The following is a 17556-nucleotide window of genomic DNA, read 5'->3' on the forward strand; positions in this document are numbered from 1 at the left end:
AATTACAGCCGGCTATGCAATTAACTAATCTATCGTATAAATACGTGTATATGTAAATGCTGTCATTCCTGTAGTTGGCAATTCCATAACGTTCCGATCGCAAACGATTCGATAAACAAAAGCGTTTAAATAATCGTATGACTGCGTTGTTTATTGCAGTTTATAATTATCAGTTGTGATTATAGAACATTGTGTAAAATACATTCCAAATTATGATCATGCATATTTAATCAGTTCGCAAACCTGCGGCTCGGCCATTCTCGAAAAAGCTTGCTTGCATGATAAATTGAATAATTATTTGGCTTAAACAGTAATTGTTAAAAATTTTCGTATTATGTTTCCATCATTTTCAAGCGATCAACATAAATTTCAAAATATTTGAAAATCGTTTATCATAATATTAGAACTACAAAATGTTGGTTTCGACGTGTCTGCACGAAATATATTTGAAGATAAAAAATGTGTCAAAATTATAAGATTTTCTTTACGTTAATTTATATGAAATGTACACACGTTTTTTGCGATTTGAACGCTATACTTGAATGCAAACAGAGTAATGTCTTCCTCTTTCTGTTAGCACCAATTTGATCCGCAAATTAACATCTGGTGTCATAATCCTAATGGCCGTGATTCAAGCTGCTTCGTTGTTCAAACAGTTGTTTTAACAGTGCTGGCGCGCACGTATAAGCAATTCCCTTAGATAAACGTGCTACCCGGAAACATGCGAAGATGATTAAAGCTAAGCAGCCATTACATGCGCCGCGTGATTGGTCGCGTTCGCCTCGACTCCGTCGAAAATCCGCACCCTCGGCGGTGCGAGCGGGTAACAGAAAATTATCACGACCGCGTATCGTTTGCGAAGGGGCCCCCTCGTGAGGTACCTTCGTTCTCAATCCCCTTTCGCGCTGCCGCATTACGCATTCGTGGTGCACAAGGGGATTCCTCGCGGTATTCGTTACTAATGGGCGTTCTATTTAGCAGCGCCCTAGGCTCTCCAGGGACGTGTCACGCGTCACTGAGTTCCCCGCATCTCCCATCGCACAATGCCCGATACTGACAACGCCGGACGTCAAAGATATCCCGCAAGTCAGAGAATCGCACACGTGTGCGTTTCGATTTCCGTTCCGTTCCCGTTTGTATTTGCGCGCGCGTGTGAGTCTTCCATGTGGTGTGACACTTTGCCGAGAGAAGGGGAGAGAGACGCGCCGATACGCGTGCCCCTCGATCAACGTCAATCAGCTGTTAAACAATGACGCGGCGTGCAAAGAGGATTTTATTGTATTGCGGAGAGAGCAAAGTTGTGAAGGCACAATGCGCGGCCCCCTTTGTCCTTCGGAGTTCAGCACCGTCGAGTTATCCCCGAACACTAGGATTTGCGCGAATTTGCCCTTTTCTTCGGGCTTCTTTTTTTTTCCTTTTTATTTTTTTTTTATTATAACTCTGTTGCACGTATGAGCGTGGAGAATGCACTTTTCGGAGGTGTTTTTATTCTAGAGGTTACATACATGATTGTATATATGGTGGTTCCCTCATGTAAACGATCTCGAGGAACCTGACGAGGGGAGAGTGAGAATTAATCTGTGACGAGATGTATAGCTGTGGGTTATGGTAGGAATTTTAAAAACATTAACTCGATCTAACTTTAAGGGTGAGTGAAATATTATTGGGAAGGGTTGCCGCGAAGTGATATATGCGTATCTTTGTTTCTAAACAAAGATACGCACCTAATACTGCTCGACAATGTTATCTTTCGTCTCTGCCTCGAGGTATTTCTCAAAGTACAAGGCTGCACTTCGCGGTACAAATTAGTTGGTATGTTGGCCGTTCCCTAAGTAAATCGCCGCGCGAAATTGACGTTAGCCGTTCACAGAGAGAAAGAGAGAGAGAGAGAGAGAGAGCGAGATAAGTGCTTTCCTCTTTACATCTTACATTCAAGGATAGAGTGGTGAGTACACGTCGTGGAGGAGGCTCGCAGAGAGAACATGGGAGTAAGTAACGTAGCAATGCCGCTTGCCTCCGGAGTACGTAAATCTCCGCGCTGGAACCGGAACTCGCTTAGCGGCAGATTTAGTACGAGGCGTCGACTCCGCCTAGAAACCACGAGGTTCGAGGAGGTTTGAGTTAAATGGTTTATGCAAGACCGAACGAAGCGGTAATGAAGTTCTCCCGCCAAGCGTCGTGTACAAGGATAATCTACGGGATCCCCGATTTATCGTCCGTTTATAATACGTTTACGTTGCCGCGTGTATACCTCGTGGTTCCTATAAGTAGGCGATGTTGCGCATCTTCCGTTTGAATCGTTATCCGTGAGATGATACGATTGTTTTGCGTATAAAATTCTTTTCAATAGGCTCGATGAATATTTTTAATGAAGTTTCCATATATTCATAGTATAGATCAAGATTTCAATTTTATCTCGCACACACGCATGCATACACACAATCGTCGTACATTTTTTTAGAAAGTTATTTCCTATATGTATTTAAACAAGTAAGCCAAATTGATTTTATTAAATTTATCGATTTATCAAAATCTTGTAAAACCCTTTTTCTTTCTTTTCCATGTGTTTTCGAAATGATGTATAAAATCCTATATAATTACGGCGATTTACAAGATTTATATGTATAGTATTTTATAGTGATGGATTAAAATATACTCTCGAGACTTGCAACGTGTTTAATCTTATGTTTACGAGAATGCGTTATTTTTATATGAATGATGTCTGTGTGTGTGTAGGCATGTGTGTGTGCGAGGTAAAATTGAACCGCTTGATCTACGTGAATATATGGAAACTTCATTGAAGCTTGTTGGTAGTCAAACTTTGATATACTGTGGCGATATATTTGGTGAATTGGATACGCCGGGTTGCCGACCTCTATCGCAGCGAGGGTGGCGGAAGCGGAAGGTATTACGTGAGGGCAATCAGCGTGGGGAGTCGATTACTATCTTAACATACGGATTAATTCAAAATTTGACATCAAATGTAATTGCACTGCGAATAACAGATAGAGTTTGAGAACGAAGATTGAATTTTCATTAATATCTTGGAAATGATTTAATAGTCTTATTGAAAAACGCGCAGAGTAAGAGATAGTTACACACGGATAAGGTGTGAAAATCCAATAGTGTCAAGTTTTCCCCAAAGACTGACAAAAAATATTATCGACAAATATATCGACAGTTCTGTCTGGCTGGCGGAGATTAATATACTCCCGCGGCAACGTGTGAAACATGGAAACATCCTCTTTTATATATGTACATATATATATATCGGTGGATAAGCGAATCGCCGACACGTGCTAGTAATAAGAGGAAATGAAATTGTCGTCAACATCGTTTTCCACTCGTTCCCGTGGGTCGCTCGCGCACCCTTTGGAAAAAGAGGAAGACCATCGTGAAAGTGTGCCATTCCCTTATGCGGAAGATATCCAACCGTGGTTGCACGTGCCCCCGCTTAAACGAAGAGACGAAGGTCGGCCGACAGAAGCAAAGCGAAAAGAAATAAAGTAACACGAAGAGCACGCGGGCATGAGATGAGGGAGAAAGAAAGAAAGAAAGGGAGAGGAAGAGAAAGAGAGAGAAAAGGGAATGCCGTGAGGATGCGCCGTGAGAAAAGCGAGAGAGGAAAAATGGTAACGCGGTTCTCCATTTGTAACCAATGTTTGCTTTGCCTCGCTGGTCGTTGAAAGCTTTTACACCGCCGGCCGCTCGAAAAGCTACTTGGTACCTGCCAACATCTATACGGTAATTCAACTCGCATCTCCGCTAATTACCCGTCAGAGAACGTTAATGCGGCTATTGATCCTCTTTCATGTCGTGCGCTTTTGCATCTCGCTTTTTAAACATCCGCATGATGCGCAAGTATCCATTTTACGCTTTGCATCGTTCACGATGAGTAAATGCCGCATTGCAACACGAGCGCACGGGATTGTCCGAGACGTGACGATAGCTCATTAAACGCGTGGAATTATTTCATGACGCATCCCGACATTGATGTTAATTGTTATCTGTTAATTAATTATTTCTTGTCATGAAATTCTCGAAATGTGTAAATTCGGGATATTGAGCGAGATATCACAATGCAGTGTAGTTTACAACAAACTCGCTATTTTAATATTCCGTTTATTTTTTAAATACGAAAAATATATTTAATTAAATATTTAATTTATTTTAAATCATTCTATCTATGAAACAATCTCATATTATTCGAAGCGTGAAATGATGTAAACAAAGTAGAGATATTGAAGACTTATATCACAAAAAAAAGTTGTGCCAAGTTCGAAAGCGTAACGAACAAACAGAGAGAAAGAGAGAGAGAGAACGATTTGATCCTCGGCCGAGGCGAAAAGTTGGTGAAAAGGCACGTGAAAACCGGACGTTCGTGTTAAACCCACCTGAAATTGGCAGCTCCGCACCCGGAGGGTGCTAATTTCAGGAGGGTCGGCTCCGCGACCCTGTAATTAATGGGGTTTGTCATCCGAGTAAAAAAGTCCCGTGGGTGCAGCAGAGCCGCATCGGCGCGATCGTTGATTGGTATCGGTAATTGGCCTGATTGTCTCGTGGCCCAATTAATTTAATTACCTTCAATTAAGGGACACTCTCTTCCGCCGGACTCCTTTGCCGCAACCTATGCATTTTTTTCTCTCACACAAGCAAGCTACTTTTTTTCTGCCGAAAATCTAATAACAGCCGAGTTTCGATTTCGTCGCGAGATCTTCGTCGTGGGTTTCACGTTCGAAACGGGAAAACCGCGCCCGGATGGTTGTGCGATATTAATAGAAATTCTACCTCATTACGTGCTCGGATCGCAGATTCGCCTTCCGCACCATTCGTTGCCGGTTCATTGCATGTTATGTATCTACGTACGTATATATGTATATTGGTCACATTCTTATATTTGTCACATTTTTATATCGGTCACAGTGGCGTAACTACCACCCGGAAAGCCCGGGCACGTCCCGGGGGCCCCTTTCAACACGGCTGTTAACATGCTATTCAAAATAAATATAGTGGAGCGTGTAGCGTTTATGTACACACATTTTTTTTCTTATTTTTTCCGTTAAATAAAGTTAAAAAAATAAAATACAAAAACTACATAAAAAAATATATATATAAAAATAAAAAATACAAAAATATGCAAAAAAAATTTTTTTTAATTAAAAAATTAAAAAAACAAAACATAACTTTGCCATTGACGGTCCCAAGCCTGTATAAGAAAAAAGGAGGGGGTTTTGTGTGAGCTATAAATTACTTAGATAGCTGAATCAACAATTTTGCCTTAATCTTCTGTTCTATCCGTTTTTGTTGTCAAAAATAGGGGTTTCAGGTTTCGTTTACATTTGAAAATTTCAAGTTGACCTTAGAATGATCCCTAAATTTGACCTCTATATCATAAATCATGAGTCATTATTAAATTCCTTTCTTTGAACTTTACAACTGTATTTACTGTATATATACATTATAATTTTTAAATTTCTGCGAAGGGCCCCATTCAATTTTTGTGATCGGTCACATTCTTATATCGGTTACATTCTTATATTGGTCACATCCTATATACACATCATTTATGGATATTGTTTCGAAATTTTCGGAAATGAGGCTAGAAGATAGTTTTTGAAATCATTTAGCTTGAATACTAATTTTTTCGGAATTTTCGCGATTTATCAGAGAGTACGTTATTTAATATATCGTAAGGGAATAATTCAAGTCTTCAAGTCATAATGATTAATGGTATGAAAATAAAATACATTCTCGTTAAATGGTAGGATTGTCATAAACTAAGATCGCTGACATGCGATGATAAATCGAAAATATATTTATCACGTCGCATTTAATACGCCGTACATACGGTTCGAGAAATATTCGTGCGCGAAATCACAGAACACGTAGTAGTCAATAAAATATTTCTACGATAAAACACTTGTTGAATTCTGCGCATAAATAATATCATAAATAATACTTTATTACAAAATCACATTGATATATATAGCCTTTCATCGTCGTTGTTTAAAAACTGTGCGACGATTCCTTTCTCTTTAAAACCTTACAATCCGATACACGTATCTATACGCGGGTACAATTTGTTGCACGATTCTTCCCGGAATCCTGTGGGAGCAAGAGCTTTGTCATTATCTCGATAGGTATCGCATGCCGCCCAGGAAAAAGCGAGAATCATGTACGGCGAGAGAAAGAAAGAGAGAAGGAGAACAGGGCTCTCTCAGTCACAAGTAGAAATTGAGGGAGAGAAATATCGCGTTTCTGAATTATAACCGGTCGCCGGTATAAAAATCTCAAGAAAAGGTGGATCAGCCCTATACTGCGGTCCCCCTTTCGCGTATAGCCGACATAATTCGCCTCCTAGGCAGAGCACGGGATGCAATCTGCCAGATTGTGGGGCACATCAAAATTACCGGGTTACGGGGAGAGAAGTCTTCGTTATAGATCGGGTCCGGAGAGTCGTCGGCTTTCAGAAAACCAACGTGCCATTAGCGGCCGGTCTCCCTCGTCCGCTCGTCAATATCCCGACATGCACGCGGGCGGGCCCCATCTTGCCGGTAAATAATGCGCCACGAGAGGGTGTGCCCCTGTGAGACAAAGGGAAGAACTCTCGCCCCCCTCCTCCCTTTGTTTTCTCCATAGATCCCGACGACGTCGCTCGTTTCCTGGATCTTCTTGTCACCTCGCATCACGAAGCCGAGAGTTCGCTTCGTGATCCTCTTCATCGCTAGCAGGCAATTATTTTTTCTGTCACAGAGAGCTTCCGGGAAATTAGAATTGAGAGAAAATGCGTAATCGCGAAATATATGACTTATATAATATTTACTTTCAGTATCTGCTCCGGGAAATCTCGCGATACAAGATTAACGACGTTAATATTATAGCAAGAATCACGCTCTCGTAGTTTCTCGTTATTCACGATTTTCAGCGATATCGGGCAAGTGTCGATTCTGTAAATGCATGAAAATGCATTTGTCGGCATTCGATGAAATGAATGAGTTAAAAGTATAATCGTATCATCCATAAAGAACGCAGGTAGATATCGATCGTAAAACTCACGGTAGCTATAAAAAAGACAATCAAATCTTAAATTATTTTCCCAGTCCATACGTTGCGCCCAATAATGTAAGAATGCCATCCAAATCGAACGGATCGTTCGAAGCAAATCGAATTTACGACTGGCGCGAGAGTTTTATACGTGGGATGCCAGAGATTTGTCAGACAACTTATCGATTCCATTAAGTACTATTAGCAAAGGACCACGAGAAAATATATAGACCTCGAATCAATGCACTAGGCACGCTTACCTGTGCCTAAGCATACCTCTCGAAACGTGGACGTATTTGTTTTAAGAAGGGCTCCAAAGGACGGGGACAGAGATCTTGCGTTCCAGATAAAGGACACAATCTTCGAAGGTCCTCTTTCTCTTCGCACGCGGTCAGAACCTATCTTCGAATATTCAGAATGAATCGACTGGACATGGTGCATTCATCTTCTATGTCTCTCGAGCCCCCCGATATCTTTGTGAAACCTTCGAGATACGCCTAGGTAGGACATGTCGAGCGAACATTTTTCATCTTGCTCTTTCTCTCCTGGTTTTTTCCTTGTTTTCCTCCTTCTGCTTTGGACCCTTTTTTTTACGAGAAATGGAACAAGCTCGAATTTCACTTGGGGGCTCTTCCAAGAGAAGACGCGTAATTCTAGATGGTCGACATCGATTTTCCTCTTGAAAATTAATGGATACGCTGACATACGCAAAAAAAAAAAAAAAAAAAATTCCACTGAATTTCCTACGATCTTACCGCACGTCAATTTCATCGATGTGATCATACAGCATCTCCGATGAATCGTGTCGCGTTTTTATTTCGTCTGTGTTCCTATTCCCGCTATTGTTAAGATATCATTTGTATGTCTCGTGTGCATTCGTTATTCATAATTACTAGGAATCTCGTACCTGATCTTGATAACATGGTAACACGATGTGGCGCGTGTTTTGTCGACCGTATTTCTATGTCACACGACTTCTAATCGATAAATGAGAGTTCTAAATAGACAATAATATATAGCGAGCGAGAGAGAGATGAAAAATCGTAGGTACCCTTCCAAGTCCTCTTTGTCGTAACTTTACGTAGAGTCTCGAATGGAGAAGATGATCGCCTCGTAATCCTATATAAACACGGTTATTTTTATCCCATTACGGGGCGGTTCCGTAACGGCTCGTGTAGCCTCGAGTCTGCATAATGCCATGTTCGTTGTGCACGAAGCTTTAAAGGCTGCCGACGGCCGGGGATGACCGTAAGATCCCGAGGGGTGTTTCATGTGCCACACCCCCTCCCGTCTGCCGCCACGAAGCTGCTTAACAGCGGGGGGTGAATATGCCTGGACCATGATACAGTCCTTTCAAATGGTTACCGAGTCCTCCGACGGTCTTGTGTACGATTCTATTGAATTCTACGCCTTTCTCTTCGAAAACGTTATAACATTTCTTCGTATTTATATATGTTATTTTTTATTATGTTTCTCGAAAGGAACATGATAGCGACGAGTGATTAACAAATGACAATTTCTCATAGAGTATTTAACGCGCAACAAATGTGCCTGATGAGCGTACGTCATTATCGTAAGAAGTCGAAGAGACTGTCTTAAATTATTTTAGTTATGAACAAATAATTTTTATCATCACCTTTGCTAAAAAAAAGTTATTAGCTTTCTTGTTCTTGTATGTTTTAATTTAATATATTTTTTATCGGTATACTTTATTTATTTTTTACTATATAATTATGTGTATTTCGCGATTGTTGTTAATAGAGATGTTATTGGGTTCTATGATTTTTAGAATGATAATGGTTAAAAGAGATTTAGCCAATCGCATAACATGTGTTATGCATTTATTCTCGAAAGTTGCATGACACCCACAAATCAGTTTTTCGTTTAAGTCTCTTTTTTTTGTTACGTTATGATATGCAGTACTGTCGCCAAAATACGATCGTTCTCTTAAAAAACGCGCCAGAAATCGGTCCTTATCAATCAGAAACTGAAAAGTTGCCAACAAACATTTTCGAGGTTCAGATATATATATAAGACTCTTCTTCGTGCGGAATTGGTCCAAAAGCACCGTCGAAGGTCCGCCCGACAAGCTATAGAATATTTTTTTCTCAGACTCTCGTGGGTTGCTTTTCTTAAGAGGAAACTCTTGTAAGGTCGTTTCGTTTCGCCAGGAGGTCAACGAAACTCGAAGATGTCCCTGCTCCCGTATCGTTCTCCCCTTGAGAAAACCCGACGTGAAATTCTATAGTTGAATCGAATCGAGGGTGAAAGAGGCAAGCCGGTTTATATAAACAGAAAAATTCGTATTTCTCGTATAAATATGTATAGAATATTTTGTTATGAAAATCCGCGGGATGATTAGGATATAGAAAACGCTTTGAGTATGCGATTCATTCGAAGAATTTTTCTCTTATTGTTAGAATATAATATTCTAAAATATATTTGCCAAATATTTTCAAAGATAAATATACTATTTATATATGCGCATTTTATTTTTTATTGTTTCTGAAATTAAAAATTCTAGAATCTTATTATATTTTATATAAGAGTCAGAATAAAAATTCACTTAAAAAAGAGACAAAGAGAGTTTCTGTTGGTTTCAAATCCGTTTAATAAATATTTTATAAATACACATAAATAACTTACACAAGTTACAAAAATATCTTAAAAAAAAAAAAAAAAGAAACGAGTCAATGGAAAGAAATAAATTTTTCACAGCGATATCACACGAGATATTCACCTTATACTATAGTTGCCGAGCGTTCGCCACATGCGCTATTCTCATGATCTATTTTTATATTTAATTTTTCTCTCTCGCACTCTTTCTCTCCCTTTCTAGTTTAAAATATCTTTGAACTTTCATATATTGAATTTAAGTAGAAGAGAAAAATCCCAGATTTTCTACTTATATCTCCGGCAAATATCCGATATAGATTCGCATGAAAAAATAATGTATTCGAGAAAAGAAAATAAATATGGCATAAGGAAGATTTGAAATCCAATGAAACATCGATCGACGAGCTCAAGCAAAAATATTTCTAATATATATCGCTCGTGATGAAGATATTTAAAATTAAAGAGAACATTTTTTCGCGGAAATCAATTTTCGCAGAACTTACCCTTCCGGAAGTCGCCATCCCCTTGCACGTGTTCTCTTCGAACCTGGGATGGAGAAAGGAAAGGGGGAGAGGGTGATGTCGAGTTATCGATGAAACTTGTATGTTTGTCTTTGTAACGCGTACGTTAACGAGATACACCGCGAGGTTGGATATCAAGAATTATTTGATTACAATCTCACGAATTTGCATGAATTCACTTGCCGGAAGTCTCTCACTGGTTGGTTAGCCATTTTCCCTCTTTCTCTCTCCTCTCTGCTACGCGATACTATCTCTCTAACTTTTCGATGAACCGCACCGATCGGCGGTTAGGGAGAAGGGACGAAACTGAAGAGGGAAATGAACGTTATTAAATTGTTCTACCGTAACGCCGAATTCAGCCGTAGACATAAATTGACACGGACAACGTCGAATTAGGCGCGGCGGGTTTGCGACCATCATTGGTCCAGATGAAACTAAATGCGCGCGCGTATCCGATTCCACGAGTACACGTACAACATATATACAGTTCCGCGACGAGGTTGAATTTGTGTGTTATTAATGGATTTGTTTGCGGTGTCCATCTCGACGGTCAATATTTATTTATCGAACGACACGAAGTACGTACTGGCGAACGGGAAAAAGAACGGAAATGGGCAGAAGGGGCACTGTAAATAAATAGCCGGCGTATTTATTTGATGAAAAAACAAATTTATGCACCGGTCAAAATGCGGATTCTATCCTCAACCTAAACCTGAACCTTCCCACTGTCAAAGTGAGAAACATATAGCTCTCCGGTTTCTCAGATTTTGCCTTTTCCCGCAGGATATTAAAATCTAATTCGGAATCGCTAATTCCGTTCATTTTTTAAACATGAAAAATATATTTAATTAATTTTATATTTAATTTTTATATATTCCATTTTTTTTACTACATTATAATATTTATATTGGTCACATCATTTATACACATATTGAGTTTCTAAATGCAAAAAACCACAAGCAACATATATCCATCGTAAACAACTCCGCGCCGTTTCGAACTTTTACTATACACATGTAGAATTTCTTCTTATCGGTGGAAATAAAATCGGTGAATTTTACAGAGGCCAGGAAGCCTTCCATCGTTCTTTACACGTCATAATACCCGAAGGCGTCGAACGCCTGAAAAATCTTGGCGCGCGCGAAGAGAGAGAGAGAGAGAAAAAGAGAGCATTCTTCTTCTCGTTTACGTCCGTTATGATATGAACTGCGTCCCCGTTTTCTCGTATAGCGGCTTTCGTCATATATCGTGTGCATAGCTCCATCGCGAAGGATGCTGGAGGAGATTCCGCCGGAGGCGATCGCGTAGTCGCACATTGTACTTTATATTCATGCAAAAACGTCAAATAACTTGCAGGCACGGTGTTTGCCTCGTCGGCCAAAAGCCGGCGTGGAAAAGCGACGTTTGATCCTTCATCCAAAGTCCGGGAAAAACTTGTGCCGCCGCTCTGCCGACGTGCGCAGATATATTTTAAGCCCGTTCCTGTTTGCGAGATAATTATACGCGTGCAAAAGAGGCCCACGTTCTTACCCAGCTGTAACGTTCTGCGCGTTGCAATTCAGGCGATGAAACGATCAAAGGGCAAAGGGAAAGGTGTATTTCGATGTTTGGTCGAGCGAGCTGACGACGCAGGGTTCCTCCTTCCCTTCTACCCTCCTGGCGATGCCCGATTTTCGAAATGCCCTTGAAAGGAGTGCTAACGGACTGCCAAGGATTGGATGCTCTTTAGCCGCGGTCGGGATCCTTTTGATCCTGTCCGTTGGAAGTTGTAAAGATCCTTTGTCGGATGCCCCCGGAGTCGTGACACCGTTACTTCTCCCGCGCAAAATAATCGCGAGAGTTCATGGAGTTCATGGATACCGCGACGCTTGATTTTACGGGTTGCACTCTTTTAAATCTCCCTTTCCCTCGCGAGAGAAAGAGACTCTTTGATCTCCCGAGTTATTACGTTTACTTTGCGTTGGAAGCCGAAGCACGCGCCGCGCCGAAGTTTTACCGGAGTAACGCGGGGCTGAGCGACGTCGAGAGCGCGAGATAAATATTCCTCGATAGCCGCGAACGGATAACTTATGTTGCGCACCGCGATCTCTTGCGTAAAAGGTCTCTCGCATTGTGAATTGAAATAATCCCGCGTACAAGCGCGGAGAAACAATCTTTCCTACCGTGATCCGATAGGGTGTCGCAAAAATGAAGGGGTCAGTGACTACGTTAGCGAAAATATTGAGACCGCGAGAAAAGAAACGAGTTATTATTCCTACAAACCGCAAGCGCGCAATAAGATTCATCCCGTTAGAGACCATTAATGACCGCTGGAAATCGATAACCACATCAGCACATCTTTGAACACCTGCAAACATCTTTCTTTCTCCTAACAATACAATTGCTTTTAAAATCACTGAAACACGGTGAGCCTCAAAGAAGCGCGCATAAATGGAATCCCTTTGCCGCAGGTAGTCACGAATTTGTATACGTTTCACGAAGTTGTAGGTTTCCACTCCCGTGAAGTCGGAGACCTCGCTCTCGACTCTATCTTTTCTCTCTTTTTTCTCAAGAATGATATATATGTGAGAGAGAAAAAGAATAAAAAAAAGACACGATAGGATCGAGCTGATGAAAATAAAAAACCGCGATAATCTATCCTTGATTGAGGAGGATTCAGATCTTGCGCGGATAAGACCGATCGAGTTTGTGGGAGAATAAGGACTAGACGCATCTGCTAGTTTGTTAAATAACAGTCAACGAGAGAGAAAGTATCGGTATCTGGAGGAATCTTTACGTCGCGGACGCGTTGAGGGTGGGAGGCCGACCGTATGTAAGCACGAGGGAAGACACTGAGAGGAAGAGGCCGAGGAAAAGAAAGGCGATATCCTGTACGTGCGGTCTATAAAGACGCTGCGCGAACCCACATCCCCCTGCTGCTCCACGGGGGAGGTTGACATGTTTATTTCGCTCCGTAATCCTCTCGGATTACGTTACGGAGGAGCGAGAGCGAGAGATACGGAGAGAAAAATGGAGAGAGACGAAGGAGAAACAGTCGGCTCCTTCGGCAAGGAGTCCTGGGCAATATTCGCGACTCGATATGTGTTCCCAGGGAATATCTTGCGGTTGTCGGTACATCCTTGAGGAACGTTCGCGGTTTTCGCGGATTAGTTTCGCACCTTCGTGATATTCTATGCGGAAACTACGTTAAGACATCGATGCGTATTTTTGTGAAATGCAACCGGAAGCGATAGATGAGAAGGATTATTTTTCTATCGTTTACGTAACGATTATAAATGAATAAAAATCGGCTCATTCAATTATCGAGAATTGAGACGGAATTTATGTCCGACATTCTTAATCCGGCGGGGGATTATCGTCGTTTACCTTTCGCCGACGAATAATAAACTATCGAGGAGAGCGACCGACCTCTCTTCTACCTGAAATTTATATATACAGGCGCATTTATATTTATCCGACTCGACTTTTTTCTAGAACACATAACTCGTCGCTCGCATCTATTGAAAATTCCTCGAAAGTGTGACCGTATATTATATACATATGTACATACTTTGACCCTCTCCTGAAAGGCGACCGCATCTGGAACCGGTAGCTGCATCCTTTTGACTAGGGTCCAGTTTGATAGTCGCTCTACCTGTTGTCACATGATATTCAAGATGCATCATTTAAGCCGCTCTCTTTCTCGTATTGCGCTCGCTTTCTAGTTGTTGCGAAAAAGAGTATCATCTTCGCTCGCTTTTTAGTCGCAAACGTTGCCGACGTTGCGACGATATTGCACCAAAAGAAGACGGTTTTCTCGAGACGTATTCGACGAAAGAAAAAATTCTGGCTAGCTTTTCTCTGGTCGGCTTTTCCAACCAGATGGAGACCCGGGATAAGAGAATTCGTGCCAACTGCAGTGTAAAAAATGCCATGTGGCGGTCACGCGTGTGTGACGCAACGCTGTCGAGTGTTTTAAACCCTTGAATAGATAATGCCGAGAGCACGTTTATAAATTGAATTCTCGTTCCCGTAGGATTAGGACCAGCTCGAGATGGGAAATCTGTGCATAGCCCATACGATATATATATCTACACGATCATAATGCGCGTATTGCACTCGGGGTCGTCGTTGTATCGATTATTCTGCGTCATGAATCTTCGAGAGCATTTTCGGCCTGCGTACCTCGGTGTTGAGTGTAGTGGTTTCATCGATTTTCAGAACGCTGCTATTGATCGGAAACACGAAAAGCGATATTGAACATATTCAATCTCGCAGGAATAAAAAAAACTCGCTCATGTTCGTAACATAATTATATCGTATATTGTTATACATATTTTTGCATGATAAAAAATTACCATATCGAAATAATATATAGATATATCGGTAGTGTATTAAAAATAACATTGTAATCTGATTAACTTGATCATTTCGCACGGGTATCGTTTTAAACGGCGAGTAAAAATTAATGTTATCGCGATTATATATCCGAGAGAGCAAAAGCTCGTATCACGTGAACACGGAAACTTGAAAAGGCTCGCTATTTCTTTTTTTTTTTTTTTTTTTTTTATTTCGCAGCACGCTAAATTTTATCTTATTCCATTACGCGTTTGCTCACGAAAAGGTTGCTTTGTACATAGCGCTTACAGATGTAATCGAGCATCTAGCGAAATACCTTGACGAACGACATTGATAAACGATTCCTTATCACATTCTTATATTGGTCACATTATTTATGCACATTATTTATGGATATTGTTCTGAAATTTTCGGAAGAGGCATGGTCGATTGATTGAAAATGATTAATTGTTTTTAAAAAAATTTCAAGTGTTTTAATTAAGCTTTAAAATAAGCAGAACTTTCGAAAATCGAGTGACGTCTCACCTTTGTATTCGAAAATCATTTCTCGGGCAAAATAATTTTAAAAAATTTTATTTTAATTATCAGAACGCGGATAGTCACGTCCGGGTCTCCACGAATCGATGGATCGAGCGAGATCCAAGTAACCCCTCTTTTGTCCGCCATTCACTATCCTGCTCCCCCATCTCTCTTCTGCGGTCCCCGTCACCTGAGTAAATTTGGCAAACGCCGGTATTAAGGACCCTCCGCGGTACACGAATTTCTACTCGTCGGTTCTATGCCATCTTGATAGACACGGCCACCCTCCTATAGACGAACCAGAGTCAGGCTACAGCGAGTCTGGTAATGGTATAATAATAATCTGAACGTTGAATTAAAATTACGTATTAGTAGTAAGTATAATTTCTAGTTTTTTAACGTGTCTTTTATTAGAAAAACATATCACCCTCAGTGTATCGATAGTGTAATAAAGAGCACTATCATAAGTGATAATATCCTATCAACGACAGAGACCGTCGTGGAATGTCAACGACGCAAATAAGTGGCTTCGATTCTCGGCCCTCGTTCTAATCCGGTTCCCATAACTGTCGTGAGAACGTTTATACAAAGCGGCTCGTAACACACACGTGAGTTCCGTCCCGACTTATTCCTCGAGCGAGCTCGATGCTCTTTAAAGGTCGTCTTAGCTATAAATTCTTATATTGCTCGCGAGAGTGCGACGACTCTCTGCGCCCGATTTCTCGCGACTTCGTGAGAGAAAAAGAAGAGAGAATAAACGCCTGAAAGAAATTAGATCCTGTCCCTGTCGTTTCGCGAGTCCTCTCGCCATTTCCGCCGCAGCTTTCTTGTTTCCGCGAGATTTCTGCACCCTCCCCTTTTTCCGGCCGGCGATATTTCTCTCGTCTTGCGACCGTTTACACATCCGCGTGTCGGATCAACAGGAACGAAGAGGATGCGAGAAGACATCGTGGCGGATAGGAAGCGCGCGATGAAACGAACGTCGAGGCCGGCACTTTACAGATATTAAAAATCTCGTCGCCATTAATCACTCTCTCGCGCGCGACGAGGTTCTTTATATATATATATCTGTCGCGCGCGTTTTGCTTTTCGCGTCTTAACGAACGCGCGATAATTTAATCCGGCGAAAATTCGCCACAGACGGAGCGACACGGGATTGAATGCGTTATTTCAATGTCGTTGATTTAAAATTTTGCTACTTTAATTTGACAGTTATTCAATTAAGGCTATCTGCAATCTCGGGGCGTCGTGACCTTTTTCGCGATGGGATATAGGGTAGCAGAAACGCGGGGGATTCTTCGGAGCTGAAAGAAGTTAAATTGCCTCTTCCACGGTCGTCAGTCACTCTGGCTTTTTTGCCGTTTCATTTGTCCTACCGTGTCTTATTTTTCCATTTCCAATGTCAGGGAAAGATGGGTCGAAGCGATAGAAAATAATTTTAACGATATACCGATCTAGCTATAGAGGAATATTCATCTTCGTGGGAGAGATTACGAAGATAATCCTTTGTCTTTTACGTCAATCTATTATTGATATCTCACGACGTGAGTTTAAACGTTTAACTACTCCAATAAACTTTGATCTAATATCATTATTCTTCCACTATATGCCATTTCCAATAATGGACTCTAAGATATCGTTTATTAATTCGGTGCCATTCCGACTTGATGTCGACAACCATCTCGTGTCTTTAATCATGAAATTACATTTCAATTTAGACGAATCTATATCCGTAATGGATATTTTATTTCTCTAATCCTTCACGTCAAGACTTTCTTTGGTCCTCTCTTTCTCCCCCTTCTCTCTCCCTCATCGCTCCCATCGATCAGTAGTACATCCCCCCGTTTCATCAGGCACTTTTTCAGTTCCGCGTCCTTTCGCTCGACGGGAACGTGACTCGTTGGATCGTACTTCCGGCCTGCGAACGGAGGTAAAGCCAGCCCCTTTGCTCGTATTCCGACACAAAGTCGACATATATATGTGTAGTATATATAGTTAGCAGCGCTGGCTCATCAGTTTCCTCGGACTTTCATGAACGATTCAAGGGTATCGGGATGGCAGGTTGACTTGGCCGCACTGTCGGCTGTCCTTGTCGAGGCGTACTTCCTGACTGAGTCATAGATCAACTCAAACCCTCCTCTCGTATACCCAGGGATGACACAAGCATCAAATACTTATCCCCCTCTGGTGTCTCTTGTGGGCATACATATAGTATACATATACATGTCTCGCTCGTAGTCGTTCTGACGGTTAGACCTTTCCATCCCTAAGAGAAGATATTGATTTTCTTAAAGGTCAGTATCTTTTAAACACAGATCTCTCTTTATTTACTTTTATTATATGTTCACACAATTTTTTATATGATTATAATATTTATATTAGTCACATTCTTAATAAACTCATAAAGTCTTAATTAAAATATTTCATTCGTGCACCACCAAAGGAAAAGCTATCTGTCAGAAAAAACTTGCTTTTTTTTCTCTCGAGCATCTTTTCGATGTTCCATTTTTTTAAGTTG

The sequence above is a fragment of the Prenolepis imparis genome, unplaced genomic scaffold (genome assembly GCF_030444845.1).
Source record: "Prenolepis imparis isolate NDT839.2.m4 unplaced genomic scaffold, iyPreImpa1.0 SCAF_10, whole genome shotgun sequence".
In the NCBI taxonomy this organism is placed as follows: Eukaryota; Metazoa; Arthropoda; class Insecta; order Hymenoptera; family Formicidae; genus Prenolepis; species Prenolepis imparis.